Source organism: Hyperolius riggenbachi, chromosome 3, assembly GCF_040937935.1.
Source record: "Hyperolius riggenbachi isolate aHypRig1 chromosome 3, aHypRig1.pri, whole genome shotgun sequence".
In the NCBI taxonomy this organism is placed as follows: Eukaryota; Metazoa; Chordata; class Amphibia; order Anura; family Hyperoliidae; genus Hyperolius; species Hyperolius riggenbachi.
Genome location: NC_090648.1, coordinates 471,785,361 through 471,806,379, shown reverse-complemented (window position 1 = coordinate 471,806,379; position 21,019 = coordinate 471,785,361).

The following is a 21,019-nucleotide window of genomic DNA, read 5'->3' as shown; positions in this document are numbered from 1 at the left end:
GGACCTGTCCCAGACCTGCTGCTGCTGGCAGTGGCTCCTGCAATGGCGCTTCCTCTCCTGGTGGTGCCTCGCCCTCTACCTCTACCTCTGCCAGTCATTGTGCACTATACAAATACAGTAAAAAAAAATAAGTAGAAGAGGGCGGGAAAGGGTGTAAACTTTAATAAAGTCTGTGTTGGTGGTGACTTGGTGGTGACTAGTAGTAGTAGTAGGCAGTAGTAGTACGCACGCAGGTAGCTAAGAAACACCTAGCGTACTACGCTACAAGTAAGTCGTGCGGCAGACAGTCGGTGACAATTACAAACGGTCACACACGGTCAGACGCAACCAATCAATAGGCTCGGGCAGGCGACAGACAGTCACAGGTCACTCACAACGGATGCTGGTGGTGGCCTGTATGTGTTGTAACTCTTATTTATTACACACACTACGGATGATAATAAAATCACACAGTAAAAGTGAAAAAAAATATAAGTGAACGGGTACTAGTAGACTTGTAGTATAGTAGTAGACACTAGTAGTAGTACACACGCACGCAGGTAACTAAGAAACACCTAGCGTACTACGCTACAAGTAAGTCGTGTGGCAGACAGTCGGTGACAATTACACACGGGCACACACGGTCAGACGTAATCAATCAATAAGCTCGGGCAGGCGACAGACAGACACAGGTCACTCACAACGGATGCTGGTGGTGGCCTGTATGTGTGTAACTCTTATTTATTACACACACTACAGATGATAATAAAATCACACAGTAAAAGTGAAAAAAATATAAGTGAACGGGTACTAGTAGACTAGTAGTATAGTAGTAGACACTAGTAGTAGTACACACGCACGCAGGTAACTAAGAAACACCTAGCGTACTACGCTTCAATTAAGTCGTGCGGCAGACAGTCGGTGACAATTACAACAATCGGTCACACACGGTCAGACGCAATCAATCAATAGGCTCGGGCAGGTGACAGACAGTCACAGGTCAGGTCACTCACAACGGATGCTGGTGGTGGCCTGCCACAGTCAGTAACTAACTAACACAGTACTGAAACTAATAAAGTAACAGACTACAGCAGTAATAATTAACTAAACTAGTACTACTAAGTACACAACTAACTAGAATCCCTAACCTACCTAAGCTAGTAGTAGGCTAACTAAGGCTACCTAGGCTAGCAGGCCTAGCCTGCACACAGACTAACACTAACCTAGCACAGTATACACTATACACTAGCTGACTAAAAACAATCAAAATACTAGCTAACTATATAAGACAACAATAAATGTGTTTATATTCTATGGAAACAGCGCTCAACAACCCACATATTAATACACAAGATTCCACATTTAAAAAGTCCACAACGCCCTCAATAGGTGTGATCCACAGGTATCCAGTTAATAGTCCAAGCAATAATTCTTCATATACAGTTCATAGCAGTAATGATATATTCTCACCGGAACAATAGGCCAACCACTAACGATTAGCAATCACGTTTTTGGACCATGCCAGCACACGAACTCCTCCACTGATATAGGACTCCTCAGATGTGTGTATACATGTCATATGAAAGAGAGACACAGCAATAGTGTGATACCGTTTACAGAGCATACACTATCCAGCACCACCAGTGCTCCCACTCCACTCACGGGTCACCCTAAAGTGCCTCCACCAGCTTTGCACTCAAGCCTCTCACCAGATAATATGGCCGACCCTTCACAGACCAGCAGCTCTAGCTTGTTGTGATGACTTTCTCTTGTGTCAGCAAAGAAATGATCTAGGTCTCAAACAGGTGTACCATAGCGTAATTCCATTTAATAAAATATATTAAAAAGAGCAAGTGTACTTACAAACATCCAGTTAAAATGCACATATAAAACAATCCTCGAGGTGATCCAGCGTCTGACCGGCTCCTACAGCGCCGCCCGACTAGTTTCGTCCCTTGGACTCATCAGGAGCTTAGCTAATAGGAGCCTGCAGACGCTTTTAAACAGTTTTCACATCACATGACCATATGATTCAGTGAGCACCATTCGCTGAGCTCTTTAGCTCGTTTCTAACCTCACTGTCTATTGGCTCTACTTTGTGTGTTATCAGGGACTACATTACCCATCATTCCCTAGGATCAGATCTATCCCAGGCTCTCCAATTGGGTGGTTAGGGTCACAAGCCCCTCAGGGCTCCACCCCTCCAAATTCCGCCCTAAAATCCGGATTTCTGTAACTCCTATCAGACGGACTACAAGTGGCAGCAAAAAACGGAATTCTGCATTCAAAAAACGGAATTCCGCATAAAAACGGATTTCCGCATAAAAATTAAAAAAAAAAAAATTTATTTTTTTTTCTTTCCCTTTCCTTTCCTTTCCTTTCCTTTCCCTTTCCTTTCCATCTGAGGAGTCCTATATCAGTGGAGGAGTTTGTGTGCTGGCATGGTCCAAAAACGTGATTGCTAATCGTTAGTGGTTGGCCTATTGTTCCGGTGAGAATATATCATTACTGCTATGAACTGTATATGAAGAATTATTGCTTGGACTATTAACTGGATACCTGTGGATCACACCTATTGAGGGCGTTGTGGACTTTTTAAATGTGGAATCTTGTGTATTAATATGTGGGTTGTTGAGAGCTGTTTCCATAGAATAGAAATTTTGTACGTAGTGTGACACACACAATTGAAAAATAGCGATCCGACCAGACAGAGATTTATTAAGATTTATCAATATTTAGAATATCTTTTGAGGAGCGCACTGATCAAATATAGAATAAATGTGTTTAGGAGGTGTTTAGGAAGCAAAACGCTAGGTTTAGCAGTGGAAAGCACTTGCTTAGACACAGCACAGCACTGGAGAATCTCTCAGTACCAGCAGCAGTCACACAAGTGCGTGGCTCCGCAACATGGCCGCCGACTTATATAGAGGAGGGGAGGGCCAGGCTCCCCTCCTCTGATTGGTTGCTAGGGTTGCCAGGTTTTGGCCCAATCACGTCATCCCCGAATCCCGAAGCCGAAACCGAACCCACAGCTCCATCCGACCGAATTCTAGTGTGCACATTCGGCAGGCTTCGTATTCGGGTTCGGCTCGGATTGCAGCATTCAGGTTCGGGTTCGCATGCGGCAAACCCAAAAAACACCCGAATTTTTCGGGGAAACTTCGCATTCGGGGTCCTGCTGAGCAACCCTGCCGACAATGCTTTCAGCCTTCTTTCTTCCTTTTGACACCGTACCAGCCGCCAGCCTACCAGACATTTCCCCCTCAGCATACTTTGCTTGTTTCCATGCCTTGGCTTGGTGGATATGTTCCTGGGTTTGAAACCAAGAAAACAAGGGGAAGTACTCCTCCATACCACCCTGTATCCCACTAGCCTACCCGGGTCTACATGAAAAGGGCACCGGTAAAAAAGGGCGCCTGGTGGAGCCCATATATATATACCAACTTCGGCTACAAAAAAGGCGCTTGGTGTAGCCCATATAAACTTCGGCTACAAAATAGAGGCTTGGTGTAGCCCGTATAAAAACTTCGGCTATGAAAAAAAAGGCGCCTGGTGTAGCCCATATAAAAACTTCAGCTACAAAAAAACTCCGGGATGTATTAATTACTATTCCCCCTCCAGGCCGCCATGGATAGTGGGGGAATGAAATAATTCGGCTTACAGTGCTTGTAGCCCATATAAAAACTTCGGCTACAAAAAAAAGTCATTAATATGGGCTACAGAGGGGCACCTTACTGTAGCCGAAAAAATATGGGCTACAAAGGGGAGCCCGCTTGTAGCCTATATCAAAACTCGGGCGCCCTTTTCTACACCTTGTAGCCCATATTTCCAGAAATAACATTGATGTCTATGGCAGCGCCCTTTTCATACAGGCAGCTCGGGCGCCCTTTTCAACCGATCCCGCCTACCCATCAGAGTAGCCCTCCATGGCACCCTCCTTTACAACCAGTGTTGCTTTACTCCTTGGCTCAGTGGGTACTTACTGGCGGGAAAGCAGAACTAGCATTGTCAGAGGCTGTCCACCTGCTGTGACGAAGATGTTAGTGAGACAACGAGAATGACAACATATTACGTTAAAAAAGGTGTGTATTCCTTCACCCCATAAGCCACCAGCGACACTCTGACCAGTGATTATAGGGAGGTAGGGTGGGACAGATTGTTGTAACCCAGTTAGAGTTCTCATTCAAAAGGCTGAGCTCGCTGGCTGCACAGAGTTTAATCCCCCCTTCCTTGGACCACCGTTTTTTTACACCTAGCTAGCCCTGCAAACCTTCCCACTAGCCACCTCCTTCCCTGCCAGGCCATCCTTGAGCCCGTCCAGTCACCCTTATTGGCTCCCATGGCTTCTTTCTCTGAGGATGTCTAGTGAGGGGTGGGAAGTCTGGCATGATGCAGACTTTTCTCTGGGAATTGCTTCTGCAGGTGATTTACAATTGTTGTTGGTGTCAGCAGAGTTTGACTGATTTTCTTTGCTTGTTTTTGGATATCAGGATAAAGTCTTTCAAATGTCTGGATAGAGTACTGGTTAAGGGCTCTGCCTTTGACATGGGAGACCAGGGTTCGAATCCTGGCTAGGTCAAGTATCTATTCAGTAAGGAGTTCAAGGCAAGACTCCCTAACACTGCAGGGTGGCCTCCTGAGCGCGTCCCAGTGGCTGCAGCTCTTGAGCGCTTTGAGTCCGACAGGAGAAAAGCGCTATACAAATGTTCGGATTATTATTATTAAATGTAGTTAGGTATAGAGATGGCCCATACTGTTCACCGGCAGACAATTCCTGGCGAAAAGTGCGTGTCCGCGTCGAAAGGCGAACACATGCTGCGTTCGACCCGCCCCATACATCGTCATGGAGCCAAAATTTGACCCCTCACCCCAGAGTCATCAGGCACATGGCAGGCAATCAGCTATCCCTCCCTCCTGGACATCACCCCTCCTATAAAAACACCAGCACGGCAGACATTTTACACTCTGTGTGCTGTGTTAAGGAGTGTAGGGAAAGAGCTGCGCTGCTGCTGATAAGGAGACTAGTAGTTAGGCCTCTGTTCTGTGTGATTCAGTGCAGTACCTTGCTACCTTAAACCACACCGTCCTGATCAACCATCAGAAGCACTTCAAGTGAGTGAGAATCAATCTAAGAAAAAAATCCAGATACTTACCTAAGGAGAGGGAAGGCTCTGAGTCCTATAGAGCCTTCCCGCTCCCCTCTCCCCGTTCCAGTGCTGGCTCTCCGGTAGCAGTATTCAACCAATTTGGTCAAATAATGCTCTCTCTGCCGCCGAAGGGAGCCTTCAGAAGTCTTTGGGAGCCCGAGTGCTCCATACTGCGCAAGCGCGAGCACGCTCTCTCACACACTCGTGCATGTGCAGTATGGAGCCTCCTGTCCTCGGTAGGACTCTGGTTTTTTATGGTATGATTCCCAATTAATTTAAGGGCTGGTTTATTGTTTTTGCTTGTTTGCTATTGTTATATTGCAGTTCTGTGTGTCCAGTATCCTGTGCACTTTAGCTGTTGGACACAGGTATGCACAGTGCTGCTAGTGCTACAGTATCTTCCATAATAGCACAAATAAGGGCTGGTTTATTGTTTTTCTTGCTGTTGTTATATTGCAGTTCCATGTGTTGAGTGCACTTACTGTATATACTCTAGTATAAGTCTAGAAATTTAGGTCTCTTTCACTTCATAAAAGTATAGGGGTCGACTTATACACGAATCACAGGCAACACTGAGTACATTGAGTGATGTGTGTACTAATAGTGACATTCCCATTTGCAGCAATTTACCCTGCGGTAAGTGATACTTTGAGGAAAGGAAATGCCAAGAAAACACAGGTCTGAAAGTCCTGACCACAACTATTAACAAGGAAGGGGAAGGGGGGGGGGGGTACTGGGCTGCAGGAAGGGGAGTGAATAATTGCTACACTTGGGGGTCTGGAGGAGTTATTGGCTGCACTTAAGAGACAGGAGGGGTTAATGGCTGCAATACTGTATGCAGTGCAGTCTTGAACCCCTCCTGAGCCCCAAATGCAGCCATTAACTTTGCTGGGTAGACCTATACTTGAGTCAGTACACAATTCCAGCTTAAAAGGGTTGAATATTGGAGTCGACTTATACACAAAGTCGACTTGTGTTCAAGTATATACGGTAGCTGTTGGACACAGGTGTGCACACTGCTGCTAGAGCTGCAGTACCTTCCATAATAGCCCTCATAAGGACAGATTTTTTTCCCTTGCTATTGTTATACTGCAGTTCTGTGGCCCATAGGCAATTACCTTTTCTCTTGTGTTTTCTCCTAGGAGATAATTTTTCAACTTCTTTTTAAAATGACATTTCAGCACTTTAAAAAAAAAGTACCAAAAAGTAGATGAAAAGTTACTGTCATAATTATTCTGAGCATTTTATTGCTTGGTGGTGGTTTAAAAGGCATTTTATTCATAAGGTGGGAAAATATCACCTAGATGAAAACTTAAGTTAATTGCATATGGGCCCGTGTGTCCAGGGCCGGCCCTAGACTATTTGCCGCCTGAGGCAAAAAAAAAATTTCCGCCGCCACCTCCCCCCCCCCCCCCCGGTAGGGGGCACGCTCTGGGGGGCCGCCGAGTGGAGGGGTAGCTGGCAGGACGGGGGTATTGGGCCTAGCGGCGGGGAGGGGGTAGTACCCCCCCTCCCTCGCCTGGGTCCCCCGTGCTCCGCTCCCCTCCAGCCTTAAATTCAAGCAGCCGCTATGTGTAAGACGCACGGGCGGGGAGGACTCACCTCTTCCCAGCGTGCGCTCCACTGACATCACTTCCTGCAACGCTGCAGGAAGTGACGTCAGTGGAACGCACGCTTGGAACGAGGAAGAGGTGAGTCCTACCCGCCCGTGCCTCTTACACATAGCGGCTGCTTGTATTTAAGGCTGGAGGGGAGCGGAGCACGGGGGGACCCAGGCGAGGGAGGGGGGGTCCGACCCCCCTCCCCGCCGCTAGGCCCAATACCCCGTCCTGCCAGCTACCCCCTCCAGCTCGGCGGCCGGCTCCCCGCACGGACGGACGGGCGGGTGCCGCCCCTGGAATTTTGCCGCCTGAGGCAAAAGTTTCACCCCGCCTCATGAGCGGGCCGGCCCTGCGTGTGTCCACTGTCCAATGCACTTTAGCTGTTGGACACACAGTGCTGCTAGTGCTACAGTACCTTCCATAATAGCACTCATAAAGGCTGATTTATTGTTTTTCTTGCTATTGTTATGTTGCTGTTCTCTGTGTCTAGTGCACATATTAGCCATTGGTGACAGGTCTGCTGGTCCTAGTAGTGCACTGACTAGATAACCCAATAATCCTTCACCACCACTACTGGCATCATCTAGTTACCACTACTGCCCCCTGCATAAGGCCGCACTGGCAGGGCCTATATTTTGAAGTGATTGTTGCAGATAGTATAAACCCATCTGTCATCATCTGTGACATTCAAACCTGGTCAGTCAAACCGAAGGCACCAACAGCGACCTCATACCATATGCTTTCTTTCTGGAGCATGCTCTGCAAAGAGTCCTTGATCTGGCTGTAGATCAGCATGACCAGGAGCAGGAAGAGGAAGAGTTGTGGTCGCAATCATCACCAGAAGGAGCCTTGTCACCCTGCTGTATAGCGAATGCCATAACAACATCATTCTGGCTTCTGCTACAGCATTGATTTAAAAAAAATAATAATTTTTGTATGTAATGTATATGCCAATGCCAACATTGTTCTGGCCTTTGCTACAATGGCTGTAACAAACATTTTTTTTTTTCAAAATACATTAACAAATGTTTTAAATGTAATGTATATGCCATGCCAAAATCTTTCTGGTACAGCAGCTGCAACAATCAATTTTTTCAAACCAAGATAAAAGCGTTCTGGCTTCTGCTGCTGTGGCTTCAACAATTAAAAAAAAAAAATGAAAACTAAAGCTCTTTGTGGTTGTTTGCAGTGCGATAAACGCAGCTTTTCATCTGTAAGTATGAAGCGGGCCTAACCCTTACACTACCTGATTGACGTGTACACAGATGGTTTAAAGCACTTTATTAAAACAAATTTAGATGTATAATGTGACCCTTAACCTCCTTGCCGGTCTAAAAAATCCGGCAAGGAGGCAGCGCCGCACTTTTTTAAATTTTTTTTTTTTTTAAAATCATGTAGCGAGCCCAGGGCTCGCTACATGGTAGCCGCTAAGCGGGATTTCCTGCAGGGCTTCCCCGGTCGCCATGGCGACCGGGCGGGATGACGTCACCGACGTCATAGACGTCGTGACGTCAGAGGGAACTCCGATCCGCCCCTTAGCGCTGCCTGGCACTGATTGGCCAGGCTGCGCAGGGGTCTGGGGCGGGGAGGGGTGGCTCGGCGCGGCGGGTAGCGGCGAATCGGCGGCGAGCGGCGGCGATCGCGACCTACACGCAGCTAGCAAAGTGCTAGCTGCGTGTAGGGAAAAAAAAATTATGCAAATCGGCCCAGCGGGGCCTGAGATATCCTCCTGCGCAGGTTACCCCGAGCTGAGCTCGGGATAACCGGCAAGGAGGTTAAAGATTAAAACATGAACCTGTGTGAACTACGTAATATTTCGTGGACATTTTGCATGGGTTCCCCTCCGGCATGCCACTGTGTAGGTGTTAAGGCCTTTTAAACAATTTTTCCATCCACTTTGTGGCCAGAAACATCCCCTATAGGTGTTAGAAATCGCCTGGCCATTGAAGTCTATGGCAGTTCACGCGGTTCACCTATTCGCAAACGTTGTTGGAACATTCACGTTCCTGAACCAAAAATATGAGGTTTGCCGCATCATTATTTAGGCAATGTTCTGTACCTTGGACCAAGACACTGGATTGGACTGGGACACTAAGGGCCCACTAGGGAAGTTTCAGCCTGGGGCCCATGCGCCCCCCGATGTGGAACTCACATGCCCATGTACTCTTTACATTTTGCACAGATGTCAGTGTTCAGTATTTAACTGACATTTTTTTATCGTAACAATCAACAATTTATACAGGAAAATCATGACGATTAACCCCCTTGGCGGTATGAAACATTCCGCCAGGGGGAAGCGCAGCAGTTTTTTTTTATTTTTTTTTGTTTAAATCATGTAGCGACCTCAGGGCTCGCTACATGATAGCCGCTGCTCAGCGGTATCCCCCCACCCTCTTCGATCGCCTTCGGCGATCTCCGATCAGGAAATCCCATTCAAAGAACGGGATTTCCTGGAGGGCTTCCCCCGTCGCCATGGCGACGGGGCGGGATGACGTCACCGACGTCAGCGACGTTGGGACGTCATTGGGAGTCCCGATCCACCCCTCGACGCTGCCTGGCACTGATTGGCCAGGCAGCGCACGGGGTCTGGGGGGGGCGCACTCCGACCCGATAGCGGCGGCGATCGGGGTGCTGGCGCAGCTAGCAAACTGCTAGCTGCGTCCAGCAAAAAAAAAATTATGTAAATCGGCCCAGCAGGGCCTGAGCGGCACCCTCCGGCGGCTTACCCCGTGTCACACACGGGGTTACCGCTAAGGAGGTTAACAAGGTTGCCCAAACTTTTGCATCCCACTCTAATACAGATATTTTACTACAACTAAATCTAACCCTATTTTCACACTGAACCCTCCCTGTACTGATGCCTAAACTAACTACCCCTCTGTTGATGCCTAACACTAAATCTCACCCCTGATGCCTAACCTTAATCACCCCCTGCCAACAAACACATCATATCCAGCACAGGAGACTTGGGCGCAGCCGGCGCCACCACAGACCGTAATATGTAATAGGAATTATGGCTATAGCGGCGCACAGTGAGAAACTTTGCCGCCATCAGAAGACTGAGCTGAAGTTACTTTTATAACACTGTAATTTGGCCAGCAGTAGCTGGCAGCCGAATTACATCATTCCCCACCATCCACGTCGACCTGGAAGGGAAATAGTAATTAACGCCGCCGGGACTTGTGCAGGAGCAGGGTAAGCTGTATATCGGCTGTATCCTGCGCCCAAGTCTACCGGCCTTGATTTCATTCACACTCCTGCCAATGCCCTACCCTAAATAACCCCCCATGCCTAGTTTTCAGCCTGTTCCTTATGTAGGATCCTGTTTTGAGGGCGGAACTCAGGAGCAGCCCCCGCCCTTATGGGTATCTGACCCTGACATTTGGGGGAAAATTCAATCCTAAATATATGACATGTCTATATCTCAGGCAATATTAACTGCACACAAATAATAATAGCAAATTCTAAATTCTAAAACCCCCCAAAGAATATGGATCACATTTATACCAGACATGAATAGTGTCTGACATTCCCTTAAACTGAGAAATTTAATAATGGTATTGCTGTTTATGTTAGTCCCCTGAAAGAGATAGGAAAATGTTCATCAGGTTACTGCTAGCAATCAAAGGATACACTTTTCATATAGGTCACAAGTACTGCATCTTTTAAAAAGACAACATTAGAGATGGCCGAACGGTTCGCATGTGAACGGTTCCAGGTGAACTTTCGGTGCGAACTTTTGCAGAAGTTCGATTTGCCCCCATAGTGCACCATTAGGGTCAACTTTGACCCTCTACATCACAGTCAGCAGGCACATTGTAGCCAATTAGGCTACACTCTCTCCAGGAGCCCCCCCCCCCCTTATAAAAGGCAGGCAGCCCCGGGCTTTACACTCACTTGTGCGCCTGCATTAATTAGTGAAGGGACAGCTGCTGGCAGACTCTCATAGGAAAAGATTAGTTAGGCTCTTGTAGGCTTGTTAGCTTGCTCCTGGCTGATTGTTATTGCTAAAGTAGCACCCCTCAACAGCTCTTTTGAGAGCTAATGTTCTCCTGATGTGTTTTTTTTTTGTGTTGCCCACTGACACTGACATTATACAGCCCTATCTGTTGCAGCTGGACCTTGGTAATTGTTATTACTGTGCCAGCCAGGCCCTGCCTAACTATTTATAATGGGACACCTACCTATGCCTACCTAACTACTGGGGCACCTACTTACCTATACAGGACACCTACCTATGCCTACCTACCTACCTATACTAGGGAACCTACCTATGCCTACCTACCTATACTGGTTCTCCTACCTATGCCTAGCTAACTACTGGGGCACCTACCTATGCCTATCTACCTATACTGGGACACCTACCTATGCCTACCTACCTATACTGGTTCTCCTACCTATGCCTAGCTAACTACTGGGGCACCTACCTATGCCTATCTACCTATACTGGGACACCTACCTATGCCTACCTACCTATACTGGGACACCTACCTATGCCTACCTACCTATACTGGGTCTCCTACCTATGCCTAGCTAACTACTGGGGCACCTACCTATGTCTATCTACCTATACTGGGACACCTACCTATGCCTACCTACCTATACTGGGACTCCTACCTATGCCTAGCTAACTACTAGGGCACCTACCTATGCCTACCTACCTATACTGGGACTCCTACCTATGCCTAGCTAACTGCTGGGGCACCTACCTATGCCTATCTACCTATACTGGGACACCTACCTATGCCTACCTACCTATACTGGGTCTCCTACCTATGCCTAGCTAACTACTGGGACACCTACCTATGCCTACCTATCTATACTGGGTCTCCTACCTATGCCTACCTACCAATACTGGGACTCCTACCTATGCCTAGCTAACTACTGGGGCACCTACCTATGCCTATCTACCTATACTGGGACACCTACCTATGCCTACCTATACTGGGACTCCTACCTATGCCAACCTACCTATACTAGGACTACTACCTATGCCTAGCTAACTAATGGGACACCTACCTATGCCTACCTACCTACACTGGGACTCCTACCTATGCCTAGCTAACTGCTGGGGCACCTACCTATGCCTACCCACCTATACTGGGGCACCTACCTATGCCTACCTACATACAAGAAGATAATAAGGTCATTGCTTCATTGTTGACAGACCAAATATGATCAGCTGAACAGTCACTGTTGTTCTATCACTGAGCTACCACACCCCGGTGACCATATGGGCTAGAACACCGCCACGGCCTGCACTCTCCCCATGGTGCGCACCAGTCCAGCATGGCCGTCACTACGCAAACAGCTGTTTTCGGTGCGTTACACAGTGAGTTTGGTGTGTCAATGCAAAGCAGTACTCTAATTACACTCCCTGATTGATGTATACACATGCAAGATGTTTGAAAGCACTTTAGTCCTGCAATTTAGCATTCAATGTGATTTCTGCCCTTAAAACGCTGCTTTGCGTCAAATCCAGATTTTTCCCTGGGACTTTTGGCATCTATCCCACTCATCCATGCCTCTCCTCAGGTGTTAGACCCCTTGAAACATCTTTTCCATCACTTTTATGGCCAGAATAGATGTTTCTAGTTTTCAAAGTTCGCATCCCCATTGAAGTCTATTGCGGTTCTCGAATGTTAGCGCGAACCGAACCTTTTGCGGAAGTACGCGAACCTAAAATCGGAGGTTCAGGCCATCTCTAGACAACAATTACGGTTATGGAGTATGGTGCAGGGCTTTCTCCTCTTTGTCTGCCCCCTGCGGTGCTTTAGGGCTTCCCTGGCAGCAGCAAAGGCACATGGTTATTTTGAGGCTGGAGACCAATCAAAATGGGACTCCAGCCCAACAGAAATCTTCCATCTAGAGTTCTGCAAATATCTTCTCCATCGCAGCATGTCGAACTCAGCCTGCCGGGCAGAGCTAGGTAGATTCCCACTATGGCTGACTATTCAGCAGAGGGCACTCTCATACTGGGCGCATATACAGAGCAGCAGCCACAGCACTTACCACCATCAAGCCTCACTGAGCCAGGGGGGCGAGGCCATACCACACGCTCTGAAGCAAAGCTTCAGCAGCCAGCCCAACCAAGACCACCAACACAGGCTGACAAAAGCCCAAATAAAGGGGACTGTAGAAAGCTGCAAGAAACGATACATAGAGGAATGGAGAAGTGACATAAAGAACTCCCAGAAACTCACTGTCTACCAATCACTACAGAGGGTGTACACAATGGCTCCATATCTGGAGAGGCTACACCATCACAAAGACAGACAGACCTTGAGTCTGTACCGTCTGAGTATCCACAGCCTGGAGATAGAGACAGGGAACCACAGACAGACATGGAAGCCCCGGGAGGAGAGACTGTGCAGACAATGTGAACAGGGGGTCTTGGAGGATGAGGCCCACTTCCTGCTACACTGCAGCAAATACGCACCTGTGAGGACTGTCCACTCCCAGAGACTCTCTGACCAGATCCAGGATTTTATCTCCACAGATGAGGAGAGGAAACTCTACATCCTACTGGGGGAGGAGGAAACAACCATGCAAATAGCTGCCCGATATGTCACAGCCTGCCACCAACTGAGAGGAACATGATACCACATGGACTGTAAACCCCCAATACCCCCTGTGGACTGTATTTCACAGTCCCCCATACTGTCCCTTACATCCTCCACACACCTATGGACTATATACCCCAACCCCCTATATCCTTCCCTTATTCCCACAATCCCCCCTCCCCATGTTAATGTTTTGTTTTGCTTTGGCAATGCTAAATGTATTTGGTCCTGCCAATAAAGCTTTTTTGGATTGGATTGAATTGGATTGGCTGGTGGTTGACACCTATGTATGAGAATCCTGATGGAAGAATGCCTTTTTGTTCCAGGTAATTACAGAAAAATACACTGTCATTTGTGACTAGAAGCTTGTATCTAACTTGAATAAACAGACCCTTTGTGTGAGCTTCCTGATGGAAGAATACCCTTTTGTTCCATGTAATTTTTATTGTTATTTATTGTGTTTATAAAGCATCAACATATTACGCAGCGCTGGACAATAAACAGGGATACATACAATGTAAACAAAGGGTGACAGAGAGGTAACAAACAGCTATACAACATAGCACAAGGTTATCCATGCAAACAGGGTATTAGATGCATGTTAGATCCAAGTTAGTCCATGGGAAGGCTGTCCTAGCTGAGGTTGCAAGATCAAGAATGACACAAGTGGAGGGGGAGGGGGGGGGTTACTACCCTGCCAAAGACTTACAATCTAAAGGATGGGGGAGGGACACATAAGGTAGGGCTGTGGAAGAAGTGCTCAACTGAGAGAGTTAAAGTGTGGTAGATGGGGGTAGGCCATTTTAAAGAAACCTGTTTTGAGGGCTTGCTTGAGGGTGTTAAAGGAAGGGGTGAGTCTGAAGGGGGTGGGAGGGAGTTCCATAGGGTGGGTGGTTCTTTAGAAGTCCTCTAGACAAGGATAGGCGTAAGAAATGCATGGGGTGGTCAGGTGGAGATAATTGGAGGACCGGAGGGGGGGGGGGGGGGGGCAAGTATATATCTGAGGACGAGCTCAGAGCTGTAGGTTGGGCAGGTCTTGTGCATAGATTTTTAGGCCAGGCACAGAATCCTAAAACTGATCTTGAAGCAGATAGGGAGCAGAGCGGTGAGAAGAATAGATGAGTCTAGCTGCTGCATTTATGACTGATTGAAGGGGTGCCATGCATTTCAAGTGGAGGCCAGTGGCAGTCAGTTGGGCATTACAACAGTCAATTCGGGAGATGATGAGGGCATGGATGAAAAGCTTGGTAGTGTCTGGGGTCAGAAATGGGTAGATTGTGGAAATGTTGCGTAGCTGGAAATTGCAGGTTCTGGTAACATTTTGGATGTGGGGGCTGAAGGAGAGAGCAGAGTGTAGGGTGACGCCCAGACAGTAGGCCTGGGAGGTGGGGCACATGGAAGTTCTGTTGATAAGGGTTGTTTGCAAATTTTCTCCAAAGGCATTTTCAAATCGAAAAGGCCATTTTTGTTTTCAATATTTTTTCACGAAAATACGCTTACATTTTCAAGTTTTCGCTTTCGAGATTGTCAATGGAAATTTGCTAAGATTTTCGCATTTTCGCCTAATGTTTACTGACTTTCACGGTTAATAGCAAAGCCCCCTTACTAGCTAGAATCGCCAAATTTTCTAAAAGACCCTAAAGTTTTGGAGATAATTGATTTTAAAGTTATGATAAGAAAAAAGTATACATTTAAATTCAGTAAATGACAGGTAATGTAGCAACCTAACAGAAGTGTAAATTTACATATATCAAAAGAAAGAGCAATGAATTTCATGACGGGTCACAGGGTGTCCAGGGGGTCCATATGCAGTGCATACGGGAACCCCTGAAAATTCAGTGGAAGTGGCAATGCTTTGGACAGGGATTGCTTTACAGCCGCAATATGGCTGTATATGGATCCCTGGCAACTTTACCTTTTTTTTTTACATTTGTTCAGAGTGTGGAAAATAAAAAAAATGATATTCGGTTCCCCCTCCCAAACTTCTTTAACCCTTTGTCCCCCATGCAGGCTGGGATAGCCAGGATGCGGAGCCCAAGCCGCATGGGGCTTAGCACCCGGAGCTATACCAGCCCACATGGTCCATGGTATGGGGGGTTTTGGAGGAGAGGGGCGGTCAAGCCTCCCCCTCTTCCCCGGAGTCCTTGTCCAATCCATGGACAAGGTGCTCTTCCAAACCTCCAGTGCCCCAAGAGGAGGTGGGAGTGACGACGCCCGGGGGGGATTCATGGTGGCATCTCGGAGTCCCCTTTAAGAAGGGGACCCCCAGATACCAGCCCCCTATCCAGGAGAAATGAGTATAGGAGTACAAAGTACCCCTTACCCATTTCCACAAAGGGTTAAATGAAATAAAAACATGACGATGAGAAAAGTCCTTTATTATTCTCAATTAATCATTAATACTTACCTCTATCTTTAAGAAAAAATGTCCAAGCCATTAACCTCTGAAATGTCCCATGCCAATATCCTCTAATGTTGCGAGCTTGATTGAAGATCTCCACGCACCTGCCGCCACACACCGCCGCTCCCCATGCAGCTCTAGCCATACTAAGTATAGCTGGAGCCAAAGCATCTTTAAATTTGGCTCCAAAGCTCCACATTCAAAGCTCTCCATTGGTCTATTAACCACTTGCCGACCTCCCGCTCATAACGCGCGTCGGCAAAGTGGTAGCTGCAGGACCAGCGACGCACATCTGCGTTGCCGGCTGCAGGCTAATTAATCAGGAAACAGCCGCTCACGCGAGCGGCTGCTTCCTGTCAATTCGCGGCGGGGGGCTCCGTGAATAGCCTGTGGGCTGCCGATCGCGGCTCCCAGGCTAAATGTAAACACAAGCGGAAATAAGCCGCTTTGTTTACATTTTTACAACGCTGCGAACAGTAGCAGCGTTGTACTAGATCAGCGATCCCCCGCCAATCAGCGGCCTGGGATCGCTGTCACATGACAGGCAGGAGCCTGTTAGAGGCTGCACAGGACAGATCCGTTCCTGTGCAGCCTCCGATCCCTGGGGCAGGGAGGGAGGAGAGGGGGAATCCTGTGGTGGAGGGGGCTTTGAGTCCCCCCCCCCCGCCAGCCACACACATGCAGGAGCGATCAGACCCCCCCAGCACATCATCCCCCTAGTGGGGGAAAAAGGGGGGCGATCTGGTCGCTCTGCCTGTTATTTGATCTGTGCTGGGGGCTGTAGGGTACTATGTACCCCTATACTCATTTCTAATGGGGAGGGAGGGGTGGACATTTGGGGGTCCCCTTTAGTGTTGGGCGAACATCTAGATGTTCGGGTTCGGGCCGAACAGGCCGAACATGGCCGCGATGTTCGGGTGTTCGACCCGAACTCCGAACATAATGGAAGTCAATGGGGACCCGAACTTTTGTGCTTTGTAAAGCCTCCTTACATGCTACATACCCCAAATTTACAGGGTATGTGCACCTTGGGAGTGGGTACAAGAGGAAAAAAAATTTAGCAAAAAGAGCTTATAGTTTTTGAGAAAATCGATTTTAAAGTTTCAAAGGGAAAACTGTCTTTTAAATGCGGGAAATGTCTGTTTTCTTTGCACAGGTAACATGCTTTTTGTCGGCATGCAGTCATAAATGTAATACATATAAGAGGTTCCAGGAAAAGGGACCGGTAACGCTAACCCAGCAGCAGCACACGTGATGGAACAGGAGGAGGGTGGCGCAGGAGGAGAAGGCCACGCTTTGAGACACAACAACCCAGGCCTTGCATGAGGACAAGAAGCGTGCGGATAGCATGCTTTGTACCACCATGCAGTCATAAATGTAATAAAGATAAGTGGTTCAATAAACAGGGACCACGCGGCAACGCTAACCCAGCAGCAGCACACGTGATGGAACAGGAGGAGGCGCAGGAGGAGAAGGCCACGCTTTGTGAGACACAACAACCCAGGCCTTGCATGAGGACAAAAAGCGTGCGGATAGCATGCTTTGTACCGCCATGTAGTCATAAATGTAATAAAGATAAGAGGTTCAATAAACAGGGACCACGCGGCAACGCTAACCCAGCAGCAGCAGCAGCAGCAGCACACGTGATGGAACAGGAGGAGGCGCAGGAGGAGAAGGCCACGCTTTGTGAGACACAACAACCCAGGCCTTGCATGAGGACAAAAAGCGTGCGGATAGCATGCTTTGTACCGCCATGTAGTCATAAATGTAATAAAGATAAGAGGTTCCATAAACAGGGACCGGCAACGGTAACCCAGCAGCAGCAGCAGCAGCACACGTGATGGAACAGGAGGAGGCGCAGGAGGAGAAGGCCACGCTTTGTGAGACACAACAACCCAGGCCTTGCATGAGGACAAAAAGCGTGCGGATAGCATGCTTTGTACCGCCATGTAGTCATAAATGTAATAAAGATAAGAGGTTCCATAAACAGGGACCGGCAACGGTAACCCAGCAGCAGCAGCAGCAGCACACGTGATGGAACAGGAGGAGGCGCAGGAGGAGAAGGCCACGCTTTGTGAGACACAACAACCCAGGCCTTGCATGAGGACAAAAAGCGTGCGGATAGCATGCTTTGTACCGCCATGTAGTCATAAATGTAATAAAGATAAGAGGTTCCATAAACAGGGACCGGCAACGGTAACCCAGCAGCAGCAGCAGCAGCAGCAGCACACGTGATGGAACAGGAGGAGGCGCAGGAGGAGAAGGCCACGCTTTGTGAGACACAACAACCCAGGCCTTGCATGAGGACAAAAAGCGTGCGGATAGCATGCTTTGTACCGCCATGTAGTCATAAATGTAATAAAGATAAGAGGTTCCATAAACAGGGACCGGCAACGGTAACCCAGCAGCAGCAGCAGCACACGTGATGGAACAGGAGGAGGCGCAGGAGGAGAAGGCCACGCTTTGTGAGACACAACAACCCAGGCCTTGCATGAGGACAAAAAGCGTGCGGATATAGCAGCAATGCTTTTTGCCGCCATGCAGTCATAAATGTAATACAGATGAGAGGTTCAATAAACAGGGACCAGAAACGCTAAACCATCCCAGATGTTCATCGGTCATGTTACTTGGTTGGGGTCCAGGAGTGTTGCGTAGTCGTTTCCAATCCAGGATTGATTCATTTTAATTTGAGTCAGACGGTCTGCATTTTCTGTGGAGAGGCGGATACGCCGATCTGTGATGATGCCTCCGGCAGCACTGAAACAGCGTTCCGACATAACGCTGGCTGCCGGGCAAGCCAGCACCTCTATTGCGTACATTGCCAGTTCGTGCCAGGTGTCTAGCTTCATGCCCGGTTTCAGGTCCAGCGGTGCCAGCCACAAATCCGTCTGTTCCTTTATTCCCCTCCAAATTTCCTCCCCTGTGTGCTGCTTATCCCCAAGGCAGATCAGCTTCAGCAACGCTTGCTGACGCATGCCAACAGCTGTGCTGCACTGCTTCCACGATCCTACTGCTGCTGGTGCTGGGTTAGCGTTTCCGGATGAGGTACAGCTTTGAGATGCGTTGGAGGAGAAGGAGTCAGAGAGGTAGGTGCTGCTGTTGTTATCCAGTGGGAGGGACGGCGGTGCAGCTGTTTGCGGCGTGGGCAACACCCGCGCCGTAGCTGGTGAGGAATCGCTGCCAGGCTCCACAAGGTTCACCCAGTGCGCGGTAAGGGAGATGTATCGACCCTGGCCGAACGCACTCGTCCAGGTGTCAGTGGTGAGGTGAACCTTGCAGGCAACGGCATTCTTCAAGCTTCGGGTTATTTAGCTGACCACGTGCTCATGCAACTCAGGCACTGCAGAGCGCGCAAAGTGGTAGCGGCTGGGAACCACGTAACGTGGGATGGCCACTGACATCATGCCCTTGAAGCTGTTTGTCTCCACCACTCGATATGGCAGCATTTCGCAGGCCAGAAGCTTGGCTATGCTGGCTGGCTGTTACTGCCACGGCCCGGGGGTCATTTGCTGGCAATTTCCTCTTGTGCTCAAACATCTCAGAGACAGACAACTCAACCGTAGCGCTGCACACCGAAGGGCTGTTGGTTGTTGTGTTTGATGAACACTGGGAGACCTCAAGAGCACTAGTCCGGAAAGTGACAGTGTCAGCATCGTCTGATGTTTGTGAATGTTGTGAACCACGCAATGGCTGGGCTACTGCTGCTGCTGAGGCGGGTCTGGTGGTGAGTCTGGTGAACCCAAGGGAGGCAGTGTTGCTGGTGGTACGGTGGTACCCTGTCCTGCCGCGTTTGCCCACAGAGTGGGATGTTTGGATAGAATGTGGCGGCTCATGCTGGTGGTGGAGAGGTTGTTAATACTTTTCCCCCTGCTCAGGCGGGTCTTGCACACCTTGCAAATCGCCATGGTAACATCCTCAGTGCAGTCTTCAAAGAAAGCCCAGACTTTAACTGGCTGAGGACTCGGACCTCGTGCGTGATGTGCTGGTGCTGCTTAACCCACTGCTGGACGCTTGAGAGGTCATCCAAGTAATTATCTGGTCCTGTTCTTTTGGATCTGTGAGGGTTGTTGTCCTGGACAACATGGGCAGTATTGAGTGGGTTTTCTTGGGTGCTCCCCTGTGGCCTGTACGTGAACCGTCAGGGGAAACACCTCTTCCCTTGCCCCTCCCTCTTTCACCGGATTTCTTCCTCATTTCACTTATCCTTAAAGTACACGCTGACTGGCAGCAGTACAGTGGCAGTACAGAAATGCTATACAGTGGTGGGTGAGCGGTGTACCACTATTGTCAGCAGTGACACAGAGCACAATGCTATACAGTGGCGGGTGAGCGGTGTACTACTGTTCCCAGCAGACACAGAGTGGAAGTAAACACAATGCTATATAGTGTGGCTGAGCCGTGTACACAGAGTGGCATTAAACACAATGCTATATAGTCTGCTATATAGTCACCCCGAACAGGGTGATGTTCTGCAGAACCCGAACAGTGGCAAACACTGTTCGCCCAACACTACTGGGAGGGATCGCAGATTTTAGTACCTAAACACACGATACAACATGTTTTCCGGGGTCGGACTCTGAGGCACATACAGATGGTCCCGATCATCATCCTCATCATACAACTCTTCTCCTGAGTCTGACCCACCCACCACCTCTGCCACCCCAACATCCCCAGACACAGACCCCTCATCGTCCTCAACATTAACTTGGGATGCTGGCCTGAGCCAGACCTCCTCCTCCACATCAGGCCCCATCATCTCCTCAATGGCAGCCCTCATTAATCGCTCTGGCGACGGACTGATGGACACAACGTTCTCCTCCGGGGAGGGCTGCTGCTGACCACTGGCTGCTGGGGTGGATGTTATAGCTTGCGTGGGGCGTTGGCTGTTGCTGTTGTTGGGAGTGCTGCTCACAGCGGAGGTCTCTGGGGAACTCATGTTGAGCTCATATAGTGGTTGACGGTGAGTGGAGTATTACTGATCCCAGCAATATACACACTGACTGGCAGAGTACGCAATGCTATATAGTGTGGCTGAGCGGTGTACACAGAGTGGCAGTAAACACAATGCTATATAGTCTGGCTGAGCGAGCGGTGTACTACTGTTCCCAGCAGAATCAGAGTGGCAGTAAACAATGGTATATAGTCTGGCTGAGCGGTGTACACAGAGTGTCAGTAAACAATGGTATATAGTCTGGCTGAGCGGTGTACACACAATGCTATATAGTCTGCTATATAGTGTCAGTAAACAATGGTATATAGTCTGGCTGAGCGAGCGGTGTACTACTGTTCCCAGCAGAATCAGAGTGGCAGTAAACAATGGTATATAGT